This window comes from Heterodontus francisci, chromosome 2 (assembly GCF_036365525.1).
Source record: "Heterodontus francisci isolate sHetFra1 chromosome 2, sHetFra1.hap1, whole genome shotgun sequence".
Classification (NCBI taxonomy): domain Eukaryota; kingdom Metazoa; phylum Chordata; class Chondrichthyes; order Heterodontiformes; family Heterodontidae; genus Heterodontus; species Heterodontus francisci.
The window spans coordinates 80,741,086-80,761,006 of record NC_090372.1 but is presented as its reverse complement, the minus strand read 5'-3'; the positions used below and the strand labels follow the sequence as shown (position 1 = coordinate 80,761,006).

Here is a 19,921-nt window from a genome sequence, read left to right as displayed (position 1 = left end):
CAAATCTGCCATTAGCCTCCTTTTTTTTCCTGATCCAATCCTCTATAGCCCTTGACATCAAGGGTTCCCTGGACTTGTTGGTCCTACCCTTCACCTGAACGGGTACATGTTGGCTCTGAACTCTCACTATTTCCTCTTTAATGACTCCCACTGGTCTGATGTAGACTTTCCGACAAGTAGCTGCTCCCAGTCCACTTTGGCCAGATCCTGTTTTATCATATTGAAATCAGCCTTCCCCCAATTCAGTACCTTTATTTCCAGCCCATCTTTGTCCTTTCTATAACTACCTTAAATTTTACAGAGTTATGGTCACTATCCCCAAAATGCACCCCCACTGACACTTCTACCACTTGTTCAGCTTCATTCCCTAGGATTAGGTCCAGTACTGCCCCTTCTCTTGTAAAACTTTCTACATACTGGCTCAAAAAGCTCTCCTGTATGCATTTTAAGAATTCCACCCCCTTTAAGCCTTTTGCACTAAGACTGTTCTAGTTGATATTAGGTAAGTTGAAATCCCCTACTATTATTACCCTATTATTATTACACCTCTCTGAGATTTGCCTACATAGCTGCTCCTCTATCTCTCCCTGACTGTTTGGAGGCCTGTAGTACACTCCCAGCCAAGTGATTGCCCCCTTTTTGTTTTTAAGTTCGACCCATATGGTCTCATTTGAAGAACCTTCTAAGATATCATCCCTCCTTACTGCAGTAATTGACTCCTTGATCAACAGTGCAATGCCACCTCCTCTTTTATCCCCTCCCCTGTCATGCATGAAGATTCTATACACTGGAATATTAAGTTGCCAGTCCTGCCCCTCCCTCAACCATGTCTCTGTGATAGCAATAATATCATAATCCCATGTGCTAATCAATGACCTCAATTCATCTGTCTTACTAGTAAGACTCCTTACATTAAAATAGATGCAATTCAGCCTTGCATTTTTCACTTGTGCCTTAACAGGTCTATATTTGCTCTGCCTTCCAGGCTGACTCAGTTTCTCTTCTATATTTGACTGAGTATCACCCCCTACTGTACCCCCACTCTGTATAGCAATCCCCTGCAAATTAGTTTAAACCCACCACCCCCCCCCCCCCCCCCACCCTGCCGGCAACAGCACTAGCAAACCTCCCAGCAAGGATGTTGGTCTCGTTCCGGTTCAGGTGCAACCCATCCAACTTGTACAGGTCCCACCTTTGCCAGAAACAGGCCCAGTGATCCAGGAAACTAAAGCCCTCCCTCCTGCATCATCTCTTCAGCCACGCGTTCATCTGCTGTATCATCTTAATCCTATACTCACTCGCACGTAGTACCGGAAGTAATCCAGAGATTACAATCTTTGAGGTCCTGCTTTTTAATCTGCTACTTAACTGCTTAAATTCTTGTTTCAGGACCTCATCCCTCTTTCTACCTATGTCGTTGGTACCAATGTGTACCACGACCTCTAACGATTCACCCTCCCCCTTCAGAATGTCCTGCAGCCACTCCGTGACATCCTTGACCCTAGCACCAGGGAGGCAACATACCATCCTGGAATCACGTTTGTGGCCACAGAAACGCCTATCTGTACCCTTTACGATAGAATCCCCTATCACTATAGTTCTTTCACTCCTTTTCCTCTCGTGCTGTGCAGCAGAGCCATCTGTGGTGCCACGAGCTTGGCTGTTGCTGCTTTCCCCTGGGAGGCCATCCCCCCAACAGTATCCAAAGCGGTATATCTGTTTGGTACTTCTTAGTTGCAAAGCTGCAACTAGAAATGTCATGGAGCAGACCATGAGTGCCCTGAAGCAATGGTTCCACTGCCTGGCCCGCTCCATCACTCATCGGGACATGTCTCTCAATTAGTAGTAGTTAGTTGGGTCCTCCACAACCTGGCCAGCATGAGGGCACAGCCAAGAGAGGAGGCAGCCGCACATACACATTTCAGATAGGCTGTACATGAACGTCACATCAGGCTCCAGTTCCTCTGAATAAATCCCCAGATCTCTGTTTCTCAACACTTCCCAACTTATAATCCCTTTGTTATGGACCATCAGAGCATCCTCTTGGCCACAATCCTGAAATAAGAGAAACCACAAAACAACTATTCCATACCAACTTTATCCAACATTTCTATTAATCCATAAAATACTCAACTATTCACCCTTGTGCCTTGCCTTAATACCTGTCTTGTGAGAGCCTTTACCTGTCCCAGTGCTCCTATGCAGTGCTAGCCCACTGTCTGCAGCATGGCTGGTGGAAGGCTGCTGACTTTCACTGTGGGAGACAGTAAATGGCCTTGCAGGACACCCTTGAGCAGTTCTGGGTCTTGAGGGCCTGGCTTCAGACTGCTTGACCTTGGCATGGGCAGCAGCAGTCTGGGATGGCTGGTTGGCAGGCAACATCAGGGGTAATGGAGGAGTGGCAGTGGTGGGACCATGAATGCGGTCATCCTTAGAGAGGGCAGCAGGTTCGTACTCCACGGAGCCACTGTCCCTCCCCCAGGGCAGCCTGTCAGCAATCCTAGCAACTTGCTGGAGCACACATTGCTGTGAGAGACTGCAAGCCCCTTTGAGCACTGGCATCTGTAGTCATGATGTCAGCAGCCTGAGTCTGCCTGGCATCAAGCTGGGCTTGCATGGCAACAAGGTGAGATCTCATGACCTCAGTCTGAACTTCCACTGCAGCACTCAGATGTTGGGAGGTTCTGCCTGTGCTGCAATGAGACATCGTCCACCAGAAGCTGCATCATGTTTGGATCCACGTGTATTGTCAAGGGGTTAGTTGCCATTTCCATGTTGGAAAGGTTGGGCTCTAAGCCCGAAGCAACACCCTGTGCCAAGTTGCAGTTGGACTGCTCTGTGCTCCTTGACAGAGAAAGGAGGTTTTCTGGCAGGCCTGCCAATGCACCAATCATTTCTGTGTGCTTGTCCATCAGCCTTTCTCTATATGCCGCCCCATCGAGGTCCTCCTCTGCAGATGGATCCGTGTACGACCGTGCCATTTGAGGAGGTGGCACTCAGGCAATCATTTCACCCTAGCTCTTCCTCTGGGCCTTCATCGTCAGGCACCACTGGCTGCCTAGGCAACAGTTCTTAGGTATTTGAAAGTGTAAATGCACAAAGGGCATCTTCTAGCGGCGCTATGAATGCCTACCTTTGTTTCACAGGGGCCAGATGCACTGCTGGTCATTTACTGTGCGTTCATCGCATCGTTGCTGGAGGATATGGCCACACTCACGGCCCCACACAGCGGTGTCCCCTGCAAGCGCTGGAAGATGTTGATTTATTGCTATTGTTATGGTCAAGTGAGCAGGGGTCGAAGGGCTTCCCTCTTTTCCCTCTCATTGTTATACCACAACAGGTTAAATTCTTTCTTAAAGTGAATGTACTGACCAATTCAGTCAGTGTTTGATTACTTACTTGCTATGATCATAAAAAGAACTAATCAGGTAGGTTTTCTTGAGTTAACAAAGAAAGAGGTTAACTTTATTGTACCTAAACCAAACTAATAAAATAATATACAGCATGCCAACCTTTACTCTCACACACACACTAGAGGTTTACACATACACAAATAGGCTTCAGAGTGGGGAAAGATAGATTGGTTGAGTTAGAGTCCATAAGAAAAAGGTATACAGTCAGTGGAGATTGGTGATTTAGCTGGCTTCCAGCTGAATTCAGTGGTCCTGAGGCTTTTAGTTTGAAGAAGTGGATGACCGGTTCGGTGAGGCTCTTGGAGATAGTGATGAGGATGATTTCCTCCAATGGGGTTTCTGATTGTAGCCAGAGTATGCAAAGGTGGTCAGTCAACAAGTAGGATTTGAAAGCTTTCAAGTTGGAATGGAAAGAGAGAGAGAGGGACCCCTACTTAGAGTCTGCTCATGTCAGAGTCCAGTTGCTTTTCCTCTGCTGCAGGGAAAATACCAACTTAAAACCACAGATGGGGAGGGCGCTTGTCACATGACAGTGTTTCAAACATAGCAGTTAGCGGTATTTCTTCTTCTTGCTGAGAGAACAGGTAGTTCCTTTAAGCTTCCTGGGTCTTGGTTCTTGTTGGAACTGAGCAGACATTTCGTCTCTCTCCTTACAGTCCTTTCCAATGTAGGATACAGTGTAGTAAACTAGATGATTGTCTTAAGCTGAACGGATGACTTTGCTGGTAGCTTGTCTTTTCAAAATGTCTTTAAAAAAAATACAAATTCAGATCTCCAGCCAGTGGACCAAAGAAAATTATCATTCAACAAAACACATTGGCATAACACTATCCTGTTGTCACACAGACAAAATTTGTGCAATGCACGTGCAGACAACATCTGCATTGTTTACTGATAAAAGAAGAAGTGTGAAGCTGCAAGGTGAGCCCTGAAGTAGTGGTTACGTAAAATGCCAGGCACCCTGATTGCAGGTAAGTTAAATTTTTGGAACCTTTTCTCCTGCAAAGTGCCTGTGTGCAGAGCTCACTGGCAGCAGTCAGGAGCAGAGAGCAGTGCTAGAGACGCATCAGCCAGTGGCATAATCATTCAGATAAGGTGGGTACATGAATTTTGAGTGTTGCCCATCTTGATCTGAACAGACGAAGGCAAATTGAGAACCACAACTCCCACACCCGAGAATCGGGGCAATCAAATTTCTATCCCCACGTGCCTTCTTTACTTTTAAATATCTCTTCATTTCTGCACAAAGTTTCACAAACAACATGAAACATGTTACAGTGAAACTGGCTCTATTGCTTTGTATTTAACAAACCATGGTGTTAGCCAGTTTAACACCTATATTTAATAGGTGTCAACCTGGGCTCAGTGATAGCACTGTTGCATCTTAGTCAGAATTATGAGAGTTCAAACCCTACCCCAAAAACTTAAGCACATAATCTGGACTGATGCTTCAGTGCAATGCTGAGGTGCTGTCTTTCAGATGAGATGTTAAACTGAAACCCAATCTACCCTCTCAGGTGACATAAAAGATCCCATGGCAGCATTCAAAGAAGAGCCGAAGAGTTTTCCTTGGTGCCCTGGCCAATGTTTGTCCCTCAAATAATATTAACTGGTCCATTATCTCGTGCTGCTGGTGGGACCTTGCTGTGTACAAATTGGCTGCTGTCTTCCTTACAAAACAACACTGTTACAACCAGGTGAGAAAGGTGTCTAGGAGTCTTTTACTGTCTTCACCTGGTCTTATTGTAACAGGCTTTAATTTTTAAACACACTGTGTTTTGAGCTCCCCCTTGGTGAATCCTTATTCACCACTTTCCAATTATAAGGCAAAGAAATTAGCAAAACAGGCTTTCTTAGATTTAAAGAATAAAAGTGAAATTTATTGAAACTTAAATTTAAACTCCAATTCGGTTAACGCCTACGGATACACGCTGTGCCCCACGCTAGCATGCATACGTGATACACATATGCAAATAGAGACAGAAAAGAGCAGGAGAAAAATAAAATGGAGAGGCTTGAGGCAATATCAGAAGTGTTTTTTGTTTACTGTGCTTCTAGCTCACTGTTGTCCTTTTGTAAGTAGTCTTGCTTTTCGTTGGGGCCCAGTATTCTTCTTAAACCTTGTTCACTGTAGGAGACTTTTTCCTCTTGGGGTTCATGTGTCTTCAAAGGGTCTTCAGTTCTGTGAGAAAGAGATGGGAGCAGACAGGAGAGAGGTGTTCTCGGTTCAGGAGCTAACAGCTTTCTGCCTTTTCAAACACTGCAGCAAGTTCAAATTCAAACAGCCAGTTAGTCATGTGACTAAACCGGCCTGACCTGGTCTTATGTGTATTGGAGAAGCAGGGACTGGGTCCTTTGTTCCAACACTGTCTGCCAGGATGCAAAAAAGGTCTTTCCGGCGAGGGGCCTGGCAATTCCTTGTGATAGGCCCTCGTTTCTTCCCAGCAGTAGTTTTAAGTTTTAATGTTCATGTGGCGAAATAATGTGTGCCTCATTCTTGGCAGGTGGGGGCCTACATGACACTACAATTCAAAAGGACTTCATTAGCTGTAAAGCACTTTGGGATGCACTGAGGCCGTGAAATGTGCTGATTTCCCACTGTTTAAATCAACAGACGAAAATAATGAAAGTGTCTCTGATCAATTACTAGTCGATAGCAATTGCGTGTGAATATGAGGTCTTGCAAAATTTACCCCAGTAGCTTCATTTAGTTGCCTATGCAGTTCTTTGGTTTTGTAGCACATGCAGAGCTTTAAAACTACATTTTGAGGGAGAACTTTGATTGAAAGAATGTACTTTTTATTTATTTGTTCCTGGGATGTGGGCATCATTGACTAGGCTAGCATTTATTGCCTATCTCTAATTGCCCATGAGAAGGTGGTGGTGAGCTGCCTTCTTGAACCGCTGCAGTCCATGTGGAGTAGCTACTTGCACAGTGCTGTTAGGAAGAGAGTTCCAGGATTTTGACCCAGCGACAGTGAAGGAACAGCGATATAGTTCCAAGTCAGGATGATGTGTGGCTTGGAGGGGAAACTTGCAGGTGGTGGTGTTCCCATGTATCTGCTGCCCTTGTCCTTCTAGTTGGTAGAGGTCGCGTTTTTGGAAGGTGCTGTCTAAAGAGCCTCTGTGTGTTGCTTCAGTGCATCTTGTAGATGGTACACACTGCTGCCACTGTGCATCGGTGGTGGAGGGAGTGAATGTTTGTGGATGGAGGTGCCAATCAAGTGGGCTGCTTTGTCCTGGATGGCGTTGAGCTTCTTGAATGTTGTTGGAGCTGCACCCATCCAGGCAAATGGAGAGTATTCCATCACACTCCTGACTTGTGCCTTGTAGATGGTGGACAGGCTTTAGGGAGTGAGGAAGTGAGTTACTCGCCACAGGATTCCGAGCCTCTGACCTGCTCTTGTAGCCATGGTATTTATATGGCTACTCCAGTTCAGTTTCTGGTCAATGGTAACTCCCAGGATGTTGATAGTGGGGGATTCAGCGACCGTAATGCCATTGAATGTCAAGGGGAGATGGTTGGATTCTCTCTTGTTTGGGATGGTCATTGCCTGGCACTTGTGTGGCGCGAATGTTACTTGCCACTTATCAGCTCAAGCCTGGACATTGTTCAGTTCTTGCTGCATTTCTGCATGGACTGCTTCAGTATATGAGGAGTCGCGAATGGTGCTGAACATTGTGCAATCATTAGCGAACATCCCCACTTTTGACCTTATGATTGAAGGGAGGTCATTGGTGAAGCAGCTGAAGATGGTTGGGCCTAGGACACTACCCTGAGGAGCTCCTGCAGTGATGTCCTGGAGCTTAGATGATGGACCTTCAACAACCACAACCATCTTCTTTTGCGCTAGGTATGACTCTAACCAGCGGAGAGTTTTCCCCTGATTCCCATTGATTCCATTTTTACTCAGGCTCCTTCCTGCCATACTCAGTCAAATGCTGTCATGATGTCAAGGACAGTCACTCTCACCTCACCTCTTGAGTTCAGCTCTTTTGTCCATGTTTGAACCAAGGCTGTAATGAGGTCTGGAGCTGAGTGGTCTGGCAAAATTCAAACTGAGCATCAGCGTCCATGTTATTGCTAAGCAAGTGCCGCTTGATAGCACTGTTGACGACACCTTCCATCACTTTACTGATGATTGAGAGTAGGCTGATGGGGCGGTAATTGACCGGGTTGGACTTGTCCTGCTTTTTGTGTACAGGACATACCTGGGCAATTTTCCACATTGTGGGTCGATGCCAGTGTTGTAGCTGTACTGAAACAGCTTGACTAGGGGCGCGGCAAGTTCTGGAGCACAGGTCTTCAGTACTGTTGCCAGGATGTTGTCAGAGCCCATAGCCTTTGCAGTATTTCTGGTGTAAAGTAAATTTGTTTGAATTAGCAACTCTGCAGTTTGGGAAGTAATGTTATTCCATTGCATCATTAAACTAAGGACACACTTTCTAGGCTATGTGGCATTGTATGGATATTTTGTTATAAAACATATTGTTCTATTGCTGAATATGTTGGTGGCAGGCAAGGACAGATATTGGGGCTAATCTCTTCCTGCCTTTTGAATGCTTAAGAAGCTTTTTAAAGAAAACTCAGCTGCAGAAATACTTTAAATTGTAAAGAGCTTTTGTTAACTGAAAAGATAACATGAACACACCAAGATTATTTTAATCAAGACATTTGTATTGGCTGTGGTCTATTTCTCTTAATATAAACTTAGATTGTCAGCTGCAAAACTCAGTATTATGAAGCCTTGCGTTTCTTCACCACTGCCTAGACTTTCCATAAGAGATTCAATTGTATCATCAAGGATTAACATACAGAGCAATTTAAGTCATATTGCTTCTCATTTTATTACCCTACAAGATTATTTTTACAGTTCGTATAGATTTTTACAAACACTTGAAGTCAAGCTGAATTGGAAATTCTCACATGCAATTCAATCCAAATAAATATTTTCACCTGATTTTATTGTTGACATTGTTGAAAAAGCCTTCAAGTGATTCCTCCAGTGTTGTAATTTTAGGATGAAAGATATCATATCCTGAGTAAACACCCAATTCATAAAATTGGATACAGCTTTGCAATATGTAGCCTAGATACATTTTTGTGATTAGGCCTCATTTAAATACAGAAGGCAAGCTGTCAGCACTAATCATTGTGCTTATAGGCAACTTGCCGTTTGGGATGCCAGAGCCCTAAAAATATCATAGAACACTTATCTCAATATATATTTTTAGGCCAATATTTCTGTTGCTGAGGTCTGCCTGAAAATTGGAATGGGAAACCTCCATTAGTCAGAGTGTTTTTCACTGTTTTCCTGTTCCCACTGAAAAATGTGGTGGTGGGCAGACAACCATTAACCTCACTATCTCTAACAATGCAGCATTCGCTAAGGACTGCACTTAAGTGCCAGCCAAGATTATCATACTCAAGTCTGGGAGTGGTGCATGAACCTCTAACTGCCAGACTCAGAGACCACTGAGCTAAGCTTTACACTTAAACTTGAAGTGATCATTAAAAAATATCCTCAATGTAACTGCGTGCAGGTAAGATTCTCAATGCAAATTTGTTTTGCAATTTTACATGCTGAGGATAACTCATCAGACGCTTGACATTCACCCCCAAAGTGCATATTAGTATTCATCCTGAAATGATTGAAACATTTCAGTATATATTTAATTTAATATTGATAGACAAAATGAAACTGTATAAAGTTGAAGGAGTGTGCAAGAACCTGTGCAGTGGAATATTTATAGTTTATGTACCAGTAGCTCATGTATATTCAGTGTGGTTGCAGTGTAACCAATTGCGAGATCAGAGGTGAAACTGCAGGAATCCTTTTTATTCGTCCTTACCGGCTATAGTTTGAAGTGAACAAATTGCTCCATCTCCAGTTTAATGAACTTTTATGTAGAGGCTTCATAGTGAATATTTTTTCTCACCTTAGTGGAATATTTTAGCGTTTGAATAATTTTCTATAGAAATGCCTTGACCTGGGTCATGCTGTGTCTCTGGCTATTTTTTCTCCAAAGTTGAACTTTTTTGCTGACAAAAGTGAAACATATTAATGGTGGGCAATGAAACACATTCCACCACTCTGCCAGTATTATTGGATGGAATTTCCTGCATATTTATGCCTGGAAGCATAATTGGAGCATAAATAACTGATCAAGATATCTTGAGCTCAAATGTATTGCGCATGTAATAACACAACACCCACATTTCCTTACTTTTTGAGCCCATCTATCAGTCTCTGTTGCCAAATACACTTTGGCTTATTATAATGGCTCCACCCCCTACTAGAGCTGTAAGTGTGAATTTTCTGCAGTTATGCTGGTCCAAAACATGTGTAAATTTAAGCCCATAACTTTAGGGGTAACAGGAAACAGTCATTTTTTGGTGTTTTACTCCAGTCTTTTAGTGTGTCTGCATTTCTTTAATTTATCTCCTCTAAGACCCACACAGTATTTTCTGTTTCTTTGAATGCATTTTGATGACATCAATAGAAGTCACATTAAAAATTATAATGCTTCCAGAACCGCAAGCTCTTAAACATGATGTGCCTAAAGTGCATGAATGATAGTTGGATAGCTTTAAACTTTAATTTTCATACTGAAAGAAGGAACATATGGGACTGAAATTTATACTCCCGAAAGCGGCATCGGGCAAAAACAATGGGCCGCCACGATATTTAGTGCAACGGCTTATTTAAATAGTCGTGGCAGTCTGCCCCCCCACCCCCCACCCCCCCCAGATGACGTGGAGGGGGTGGACTCTCCATCCCCAGCAATGGCGTCAGCTGCCTGTGCGCAGGTGCTGACGCCATTTTTAAAGGGCTTCAAGCCCTACCATTCAATTTAAATATTTAAAGAAACATTTATTTTAAAAAAATAGATTTATTTGTCCTTCTTCCACACCCCAACAACAATTAAATTAATTACTTGCCCTCTCCCCCCCCCCAAAACACTTACCTTGTCCGCCTGACCTTGCCCCCCCCCCCCGATGTACATAAACTTTAAACTATATTCCTTCCCACCATCCCCTACACCAATGATATTACTTTGACCCCCGCTCCCCCCACCCCACACTACAAACTTACCTCCACCATCCACCCCCCTCCCCCACCAGTGTTCTGCCTCAGTTCCCCGGATGGGGATCTGAAGGCACAGGAGTGCTGGCCAGCGACTGGAGGATTAGACCGGTACAGGTGGCGGGAACGTAAGTATCGTGAATTCATTAATTTAAATTTCTTTACATATGTTAATGGGGGTCCCGTCTCTGAGCAGCAGGTACGGGGGGTGGGGGTCGCTGCTACGAGGCCTCGCTGCCACCGGCAATATCAGGCCGGGCCCTCGTGGCAGCCTTCTCCTGGAGGCATTTTCTGGCCCCGCCACAACCCCCGACATTGGCGGGGTCTGTAAAATTCAGCCCATGGTGTGTGTTTGCCACTTTCTCAGGGCCTGATTGCTTATGCTAATCTTAATAATATTGGCAAGGAATTTGGATATAAATAGACAATGGCAAAATGGGCATTCAAATAGGCATAATTTCAAGTGTAACTTCCCAATTATGCCCTCACTGGAAATTTCACTCTATGTACCTAACGTTAGTGTAGCACTCTTGCAGGTCAGGATATTACATAGCAATCTTCAGGTAAAACTCTCTCAACTGTGTTCAACAATAGGGAAGATTGCCTCTTGTTCCTTTTGGTAGTGTTACAACCCAGTGAGAAAGGTGTCTAGGGTTCCCTTTCAACCTTCACCTGGTCTTACCGTAACAGGGTTTAATATTAAACACACCGTGTTTTTAGTTTCTCCTTGGTGAATCCTTGTTCACCACTTTCCAATTATAAGGCAAAGAAACCAGCACAAACAGGTTTTCTTAGGTTTAAATAAGAAAGATTGAAATTTATTAAACTTAAACTCTAATTTGGTTGACACCTACGGTTACATGACACGCCCATTCTAGCATGCATATGCAATACATACATGCAAATAGAGACAGAAAACAGCAGAAGAAAAATAAAGTAGAAAAGTTTGAGGCAATATCTGAAGAGTTTTTGTTATGGTTCTTCGAGCTCACTGTAGACTCCTTGATTGTAGGTAGATCTTGCTTTTCATTGGGGCCAGTATTCTTCTTAAACCTTGTTTGCTGTGGGAGACTTTTCTCTCCTGGGGCACATGTGTCTTCAGTGGATTCGGAGGCTTGTGAGAAAGAGATGGGAGCAGACAGGAGAGGCTGTGGCGAGCCAGCCGGGAGAGGTCTTTTCAGTCCAGGAGCAAACAGACACTCTCAGTTCAAATTCTCTGTGGCAAGTTGAAAAAAAGCCTGCAACAGCCAGTTGGTCATGTGACCAGCTGGTCTAACTAGTCCTGGTTTGTGGATTCAATTGGAGCAGGGAATCGCTGTTTTGTCCTTCCAAGCACTGTCTGTTAACCTGCAAATGTTGTTCCAGCCAAGGTCTGGCAATTTTTTAACAAGTCCTTTCTTCGCTCCAGTAACAGTTTAAAATCAGTATTCATATGGCAAAATTAATGTGCCTCATTCTTGGCAGGTGGGGGCCTGCATGACAGTAGAAAACATGAAAGTGTGTTCTAAACTTGGCAATTACGATTTTGCTACAAATAGTATTCCCAGATTATCTGCACTTTAATGTCCATTTTTAGGCAGCCATGTGTGGAGTTTCCACTTTAAGTGACAGTATATGCTGAATACATTTGTCCAAACGTGGTGGGCATTTTCAAATTAATTTGCTAAATATAGAATTCGGCTATCTGACATTTTGCTCTGCCACTAATGATCAGGAGGCCTAGAAGAAGCAAAGGTATTATTGGTATTTTAAAAATTACACAACTCAAGGTACAAATCATCAGTAAGAAATTGAAATAGTTAACTTCTCTTTATACTATAGACTTTCACTACTCCATAGCACCTACCCTGCATATCATCAAGCTGGGTATCTGGGTCACAAGGAAAGTGAGGCACCCTTAAACTGAAAACTCCTATCACAGCACCAGCTATAGGTGGATCTCATGCTCCAAGCCAACACAGCAAGTTTGACCATACGAACATAAGAACTTACGTATTAGGAGCAGAAGTAGGCCATTCTGCCCCTCGATCCTGCTCCGCCATTCAATAAGATCAAGGCTGATCTGTTTGTGTCTCGAATGACACACACCCATCTACTCTCAATAACCTTTGATTCCCTTGCTTGGCAAGAATCTATCTACCTCCACCTTAAAAATATTTAATGACCCTGCCTCCACCACCTTCTGAGGCAGAGAGTTTCAAAGTCGCACAACCTTCTGAGAGAAAAAAAATTCTCCTCATCTCTGTCCTAAAAGGGCGCCGCCTAATTTTAAAACAGTGCCCCCTAGTTTTGGATTCACCCAGAAGAGGAAACATCCTTTCCACATCCACCTTGTCAAGACTGTTTAGGATCTTATAAACTTCAGTCAAGTCTCCCCTCGCTCTTCTAAACTCCAGTGAAAATAAGCCCAGTCTGTCCAACCTTTTCTCAGAAGACAACCCGCTTATTCCAGGTATCAATCTAGTAAACCGCCTCTGAACCGCCTCCAACACATTTACATCCTTCCTTAAATATGGAGACCAAAACTGCACACAGTATTCAAGATGTGGCCTCACCAATGCCCTATATAACTGAAGACCAAAAGGCCGAGGTTCCCATGAAAGCTTTGGGGAAGTCAAGATCCAGTGCAGTATTGAGGTTGAATACCATTAGAGGGACAATTGGACCCAGGCAGGAGAAGTGCAAAGGAGCAGATGAAAGAGTACATTGGAGGAGAAAGCAAATATGGAGAGAGGAAGAGAAGGAGAAGGGGAGGCTGGAGAAAAGGAGAGGTGGGAAGTGTAGTGTCGTGTGGTATTCTTAAGTATTTATATTCAGATGCAACACAAATACTATTTATTGTCTAGCTTATTTAGATTGCATGACTTCAGGTACAGGTCTTTTCTCTCTGCTGGTGTGTGTGTTCTCTATTTGCTGAGTGAGCTGCACAAGATGGTGTCTCCTTATATATATTGATGATGTCAATAGATGCCTAATCTCTCAAAGGTACTGTTTCGTAAAGGTGAAGTCACCACTGCACTACATTACATTACCTCCTTCTTTTAAATTTAACGTTTCTGTGTCCATCAATGATCTGCTTGCATATGAAATTGGTTTGTTGTCTTGGCAGAGCATGGCTCCAAGACCAACTGGACTGGCATCTACTATCAACTCAATGTGTCTTCTGGGATTGAAATATGCATTGATTGTGTGTTTGTCAGAGATTTCTTTAAGTTATGAAATGCCTGTGCTTCTGCCTCATCTCACTTCCAATTGACATCTTGTTGAGTGAGCTGTTGAAGTGGAGCTGTAAAGGAGGCATACTCTTGGATAAATCTCGAGATATACGATGCTATTCCTAGGAGAGATTGGACTTTTTTTGCATTCGTGGGAGGATCTGCGTACAAGTTTGCCTTCGCCTTCTTAGAATCTGGATATAGATCTTTTTCAATAAACATATGCCCGTAGAACTTTATGTCCGTAGCTGAAATAATGCACTTGTCTTTATTTAGGCGCAAATTGTGCACTTGGAGTCGATCCAAGATTGCTTGTAAGTGCTTGTCATATTCTACTTGTGTTCTCCTGTATAAAATAATGTCATCTGAGACATTCTTGACTCCATTCAGTCTTGTAAGTAGTTCTGCTACTGCCAATTGAAAAATTCAGAGGCTGTGTTTGCTCCGAACATTAAGCATGTACCTTCTCAGTCCAGTGTGGGTACTGAAGGTAGTTATGTATCGACTGGATTCGTTTAACTCAAATTGGAGATATCCAGTGTTCAAGTCGAGGGTACTGAAGATTGTTGACCCATTCATATCTTCAGTTATCTAATGTTGGAATTGGATGCCTTTCTCGTTTTATCGCTTTGTTGGTCTGTCTCATGTCCATGTAAATTTGTACTTGTCCTGTGAGTTTGGGGACGTCAACAGTTGGACTGATCCATGGTGTTGGCCCTTCTGTCTTTTGAATGATGTCCAACTTCTCCAGTCTGTCCAATTGTCTTTTCTGGTATGGAATGGAATCCTCTATGTTTCTGTTGTTTGGGTTGGACTGACTCATTATTGTGGAGCTTGATTCTCTTGTTTTTCACTTTGTCAATGCCATCGAATAATTGTGGGTATTTCTTCAGGATGTCTTCTTTCAAAGAGTTCTGTCCTCTGATGGTGTTGATTGTGATCAGCTTCAATTCGCTGGCAGTTACAAAACTTAGCAGATTTCCCTTGTTTGAGTCTACAACATGCAACTTAATCTGACATGTGGGCCCATAGGAGGATTTGAGAGTAACTTGGATCATCCTTTGGACCAGCAGAGGGTTATCTGAAGCATAAGAGATTTTAAATATTGACATGTTCAATTGCAGTTTCTGTTTTCTCTGTAACTCATGGAACGTCGGGCATCCATTATGTTGACTGTTGCTCCTGAGTCAATTACTGCAGAGATTGTCGAATTGCCAATCCAGACATCACACATGGTCAATACTTGTGGTTTTGAGCAACAAAAATCTCTTGTGCTGCAAAGATGTAATCTTGCTTCTGGCATTCAGCTCTGTTAATGTCTTGTGCAGGCTTTGATGGGCATACTCTTGCGAAATGTCCCATATTTCCGCAGGCGTTACACTTCTTTCCTCTCGCAGGACATGTTTTGTAGTGAGGATATGCATCACAACAGTGATTGCATGTTCGAACGTGATTTGATTGTAATCTCTGTCTTGGTCTTCCTCAACAAGCTTCAGACCTTGTTCTGGGTTACCTCTGTGCCCTTGTGTTTGGTGTATCTCTGTGGTGAAACCTTCCTCTTGTGGCATTCATGGATTCTGTTGATGATCCTGACCTGGCCTCAGGGATTTCTCGTCTTATGTTATTTGCCTCTTTCCTTTCTAAGACTTCAGCTTGTCTTTTTCTGCCTTCCAGCATTCTGCCAATATCGAGTAGCCTTTGCAAGTTGAATGATTCTCTCTCTCTAAGAGCTTGCCTTCTGAGTCTTGGTGATTGATAGGTCATAATGACCTGGGAGATGATTTCTTTGTCCACATCTGTGAAGTTGCAATTCTGGCTCGGACTTCTGAGTCTTGTCACGTAGTGGTCAAGGGTCTCACACTTGTCTTGTTTTGCTTGCCTGAAGACGTAAATTTCATAGTGAGGATTTTCCCTCACTTCGAAAATATCTTGTAAGAGCACTCTTGGCCGTGTCACAGTCATCGTCGGTTCCAGTATCTGAGTGTATCGAAGATATCGTTGACTTTTGGTCCAGCACGGTGTAGGAGTAACAGTCTCTTTCTTCAGGGTGTATTGTTAGCGAGTGCCACCATTATGCGTTTGAATCTTGCTAGTGTTATGACCAAGTGAGGAAGGGGTCTCAGTCTCCCCTTTCACGCTTTCACTGGTTTCACCCTGACAGGGTTTATCTTCTAAACACAGTGGTTTAACTTACCAACTCAGTGAACACTTGCTCCTGTTACTCTAATTACAATTGCAAATGAACCAGACAGTTTTTCTTGAGTTTAAACTAGAAAGATGTAAGTTTATTAACCTTATCACTCAAAACTGGTTAAAATGACTAAAATACGCGCGCATCGACGCTCACATGCATATGAGGTAAAGGCCTGCTCGGGTCTGAAAAAAAAAACCTGACCCAAGCCCGACAACCACATCTGACCCGTGCCCAACCCGGCCGATTCCTTCCATTTTTTCCCGCACCCGACCCGACTATCATTTAACTTGCCTTCCATTTTTCACTTTGTTGCTGATCTGCACAAGCTTAAAATAACTGTAACAAAACCGCCTTTCTAGTCCAAAAATTAAACTAACAATGGAGCCACTTACCTGTGATAGAACATGTCCGACCTGAGCCCAAAATCCAGACCCGGAAGTGCAACCCGACCTGACCTAAACCTGACACGTCGTCGGGTCCCGTCGAGTAGCAGGCCTTTAATACGAGACACACACACATACACAAATAGATACAGAGGGGAAAAAAGAGTTGTGAGGTTATAGTATAGTCTGGAATAAATGGAATTCAAATACTGAATTTTAGGCCCCGTGCGCAATTCAGGCTTACTCCTCTGGTCCCGGAAGACTGAAGGGGAGCTTTATCCTTCTTCTTCATCATTGTCTATAAGGTTCTGTAGTCTTGAGGCTTAGTAGCTGCCACCGTGGCTTTCCTGGGACTTTGCTGGAGAGGGAGACAGAGAGAGAGAGAGGCTTCCTTTTTGAAGTTCAGTTACAGTCTCTTTCTTTCTGAGGCACAATTCACAAAACTCAGTGTTACACCAGCAGGTATGTCATGTGACCACATCTTTGTTTGAAAACAGAAGTTTCTGGGAGGTTGAACTTCAGAGTTCTTCAGACATACTTGGTGGGGGGGGGGGTTGAGTCTTTCAAAGTCAAAGGGTGTTGATGGCTTTTAATCACCACTATTGACAAACCATTCATGTTAACTGAATCAGGGAGCACCCCCATTGTGCTAGCTAGACTGGGTAATTTACCTCTGTCTCCCAGCCAGCTTTTGTCTTCACATATGCAAATGGCGTGTGGCCATTTTTAGCTGCTCTGTTCCACTCTTTTTAAAAGTTATTTGTAATGTCCAGTTAAAAAGTCTCAAGCAGAATTCCATATGACAAAATTTATATTTTCCATTTGGCATGTTTGATTTCTGTCACACCTCCGTACCACACTGAATGAAATGCGATAATGGGGAGCATTTCATTATAAGTTAGAAAGAGAAAACATAGGAAAACACACATGCATTTCTCTCATCCAATCAGAAATCTTAAAAATTGTTTCAGCGTAGTGCTGCTTTAAACTGCCCTTTTTCCTTGAGGTTGGTCTGAGATGGTTAGGTGTTGCCCAATAGGTTCAAAGTTTCTTTAGTATCAGCTTGCAATAAACTGGGAATGGGCATCTTAATCCTCATCTAGTTGTTGAGTTGAATTAGCTCTGGGCTTGAACTTGGATCATGGGAGTCTGCAGTGGGTGGATCCACTCTGACTTCACTTTCAGTGCTCTGGTGAGTCATACAAAGGTTACTCACTTTAGGGCATTTTTGCTTCTCTTTTCTCCTGACTGTGGGGGTGGATTCTTTGTTAACCTCCCCTATATCCTCTGGGACATTTCTGCTCACAGGTATTTGTCCAGATTCCACTGCATTCCCATGCGGCACTTCGACTAGGTGAGGCATCATCCTCACTGTTTCTCTGGCCTGATGGGGTATTTCTTTGTCCCTGCAGGTTTCTGCAAATGCTTTAGCAGCCCTGGTAGGGTACTCACTTTGTCTGCATTTACTTCAGAGGATGTGGGGTCTAATTTTCCCAACATTTCAGGGTTGACTGACCAGACAGTAGGGGTTTTCATTAGGGAATCCTCCCGGACTTCCTTTATCCTGCCCTATTTGCCCTTTTTGTCCCCTTCCTCTCTAACTACCTGCCAGACCTGTGCCTGTCTGTCCCCTTTTGTTCTCGGCAGGGGTCCCTCACAATTCACCAGCCCTCTGCTGAAAGGTTCCCCAAACGCCGGTACAGGAATTAAGGGTGCAGGTTTCACTGAATGTTGGGGTTTCCCCTCAGCCTGGCACATGTGGCAACTCCTACAGAACTCCACCACATATTTGTGGAGTTTTGGCCAGTCAAACTGCTGTCTTATGTGGGCTTTGGTTTCTTGTTTACCAACATGTGCAGCCATTGTAATCTCATGGGCCATTCTTAATATTTCTCTCTGGTACCTCTGAGGCACCACTAACTGGTGAACGACTGTCCATTCTTTGTTCTCTGTCTGTGAGAAGAGCTCCACTTCCTCATCAGCACCTCATTCTTTCTATAGTTTTAATCAGGGACTCCCTCTGCTTCAATTTCAGTTTGGGCAGTTTGTGCTAACTTTTTTAATACTGGGTCGGTTTTCTGAGCCTCAGCTAGGGAAGATTCATTTAATCCAATCCCTGGGTCCTCTAATTTTCCAAAGAAAGTTTCAGACAGCCAGACATCATGGTCATCTATCTGTAGCGCCAGTTCAGTCCCCTCTGGGGGACCTGGTTTGGCCATGGCCCGAGTCACTACACAATCAGGGGAACTTCAGTAGTCTCCAACTACTGCCCTGTCTCCCTGACCTCCTTCGGTCTCTCTATCACTGCTGGGGAAGTTACCACATTTGCCCCCACCAGATCATTACCTAGGAGCGGGTCAACCCCGTCCACAGGCAAACTAGGGACAATCCCTATGGGCACCGGTCCTGAAACTAGGTCGGACTCCAAGTGCACCCGATGTAAAAGTTCAGGCATGCATTGCCCTCCGATACCATTTACTATCATCCTCACATTTACTGCACTCTTTGGCGGAATGGTCATGCTCTTTTTAAAAGTTATTTGTAATGTCCAGTAAAAAGACTCAAGCAGAGTCCCATACGATGAAATTAATATTTTCCATTTGGCATGTGTGATTTCCATCACACTAGCCATTTGCTCTAGTGTGACACTGGGTTGCTGTCCATCTCAGTAAAAGCTCGAAAAACTGGCAGTTGCTGCACACACCTGGTGATTGTGTTTTTTTGCTTAAATCTGGAATTGTCAATGCAAGTCTTCTATATGTTCCTGTCTGAGTGGTTTGCCTTCTCAAACTCTTATTTTTTTAAATGGCTAGTATGTTCAGGTCTGCACCCCTTTTAATAATTAATTTATGGCTGCATCACATTTATTTTCTGTGTACCTGAAAAACTTTTTTTTCTCTGTTCTAGTCCAGGTTTTCTCTGCTCCAGTTCACCTTTTCTATCCGATCCGATCCGATCATGGTCGCCTCTCAATTTTTTTGTCTGTATTTTCTTCCTGTCCTTGGAACCTTCTATGCTTTGTCTTTTCTTTTTTTTCCGCAATTTTTTCTCCTTGTCGGCAGAAATTGTAGTGTTGTCCTGTATTCTTAAGTCTTCATTAAATGATAACAACAGGATTTATATACAGATTCAAAACATACACTATTTATTATCTTACTTATCTAGATTGCATGATTTCAGGTACAGGTCTTTTCTCTCTGCTGGTGTGTGTGTTCTCTGCAAAACCATGCGCTTTATATATGTCTGATGATGTCATCAGTTGCATCATTGGCCTGATCTCTTCAAGGTACGGTTTCTTAAATGTGAAGTTACTAATGCACTTCGTTACAGGAAAGAGGAACCATGAGGGGAGAGTCAAGGAGGGCAGGAAAGAGGGAGAGAGAGAGTGGAGAAATGGGAGAAGCAAAGGCGGTCGGAAGAGACTGGGATCAAAATTCTTCGCAGAGGGAGTGGAGGAAAGGTTGTGCTAAGGATAAAGCTTTCCTTACTTCTAGTGGGATAGGGAAGGAGATAGGGGGGAAGGGGGGGGAGAGAGATAGACAGGGATGCAGGTGGGAGTAGGAGGGTGGTGGGTTTGGGAATCAGTGGCAGGTCTGAGCCTATCTTTGCTTCCTTTCTTGTCTTGATG

The 19,921-nt window shown here is 43.7% G+C and overlaps 1 protein-coding gene across 6 annotated transcripts in view; it reads left to right on the top strand.

Moving 5' to 3' along the window:
- Positions 1-19,921, top strand: part of LOC137384908 (RNA-binding motif, single-stranded-interacting protein 3) — a 1,676,909-nt gene that overhangs the window by 299,484 nt on the left and 1,357,504 nt on the right. The window contains exon 1 of one of the 6 annotated variants that reach the window (XM_068059648.1): positions 8,943-8,957. The exons of the other annotated variants lie outside the window; for them this stretch is intronic. The gene's annotated coding sequence lies outside the window, so the exon portion shown is untranslated. Of the gene's footprint in view, positions 1-8,942; positions 8,958-19,921 lie in introns of those variants that run through there. 6 annotated transcript variants of the gene reach the window in all.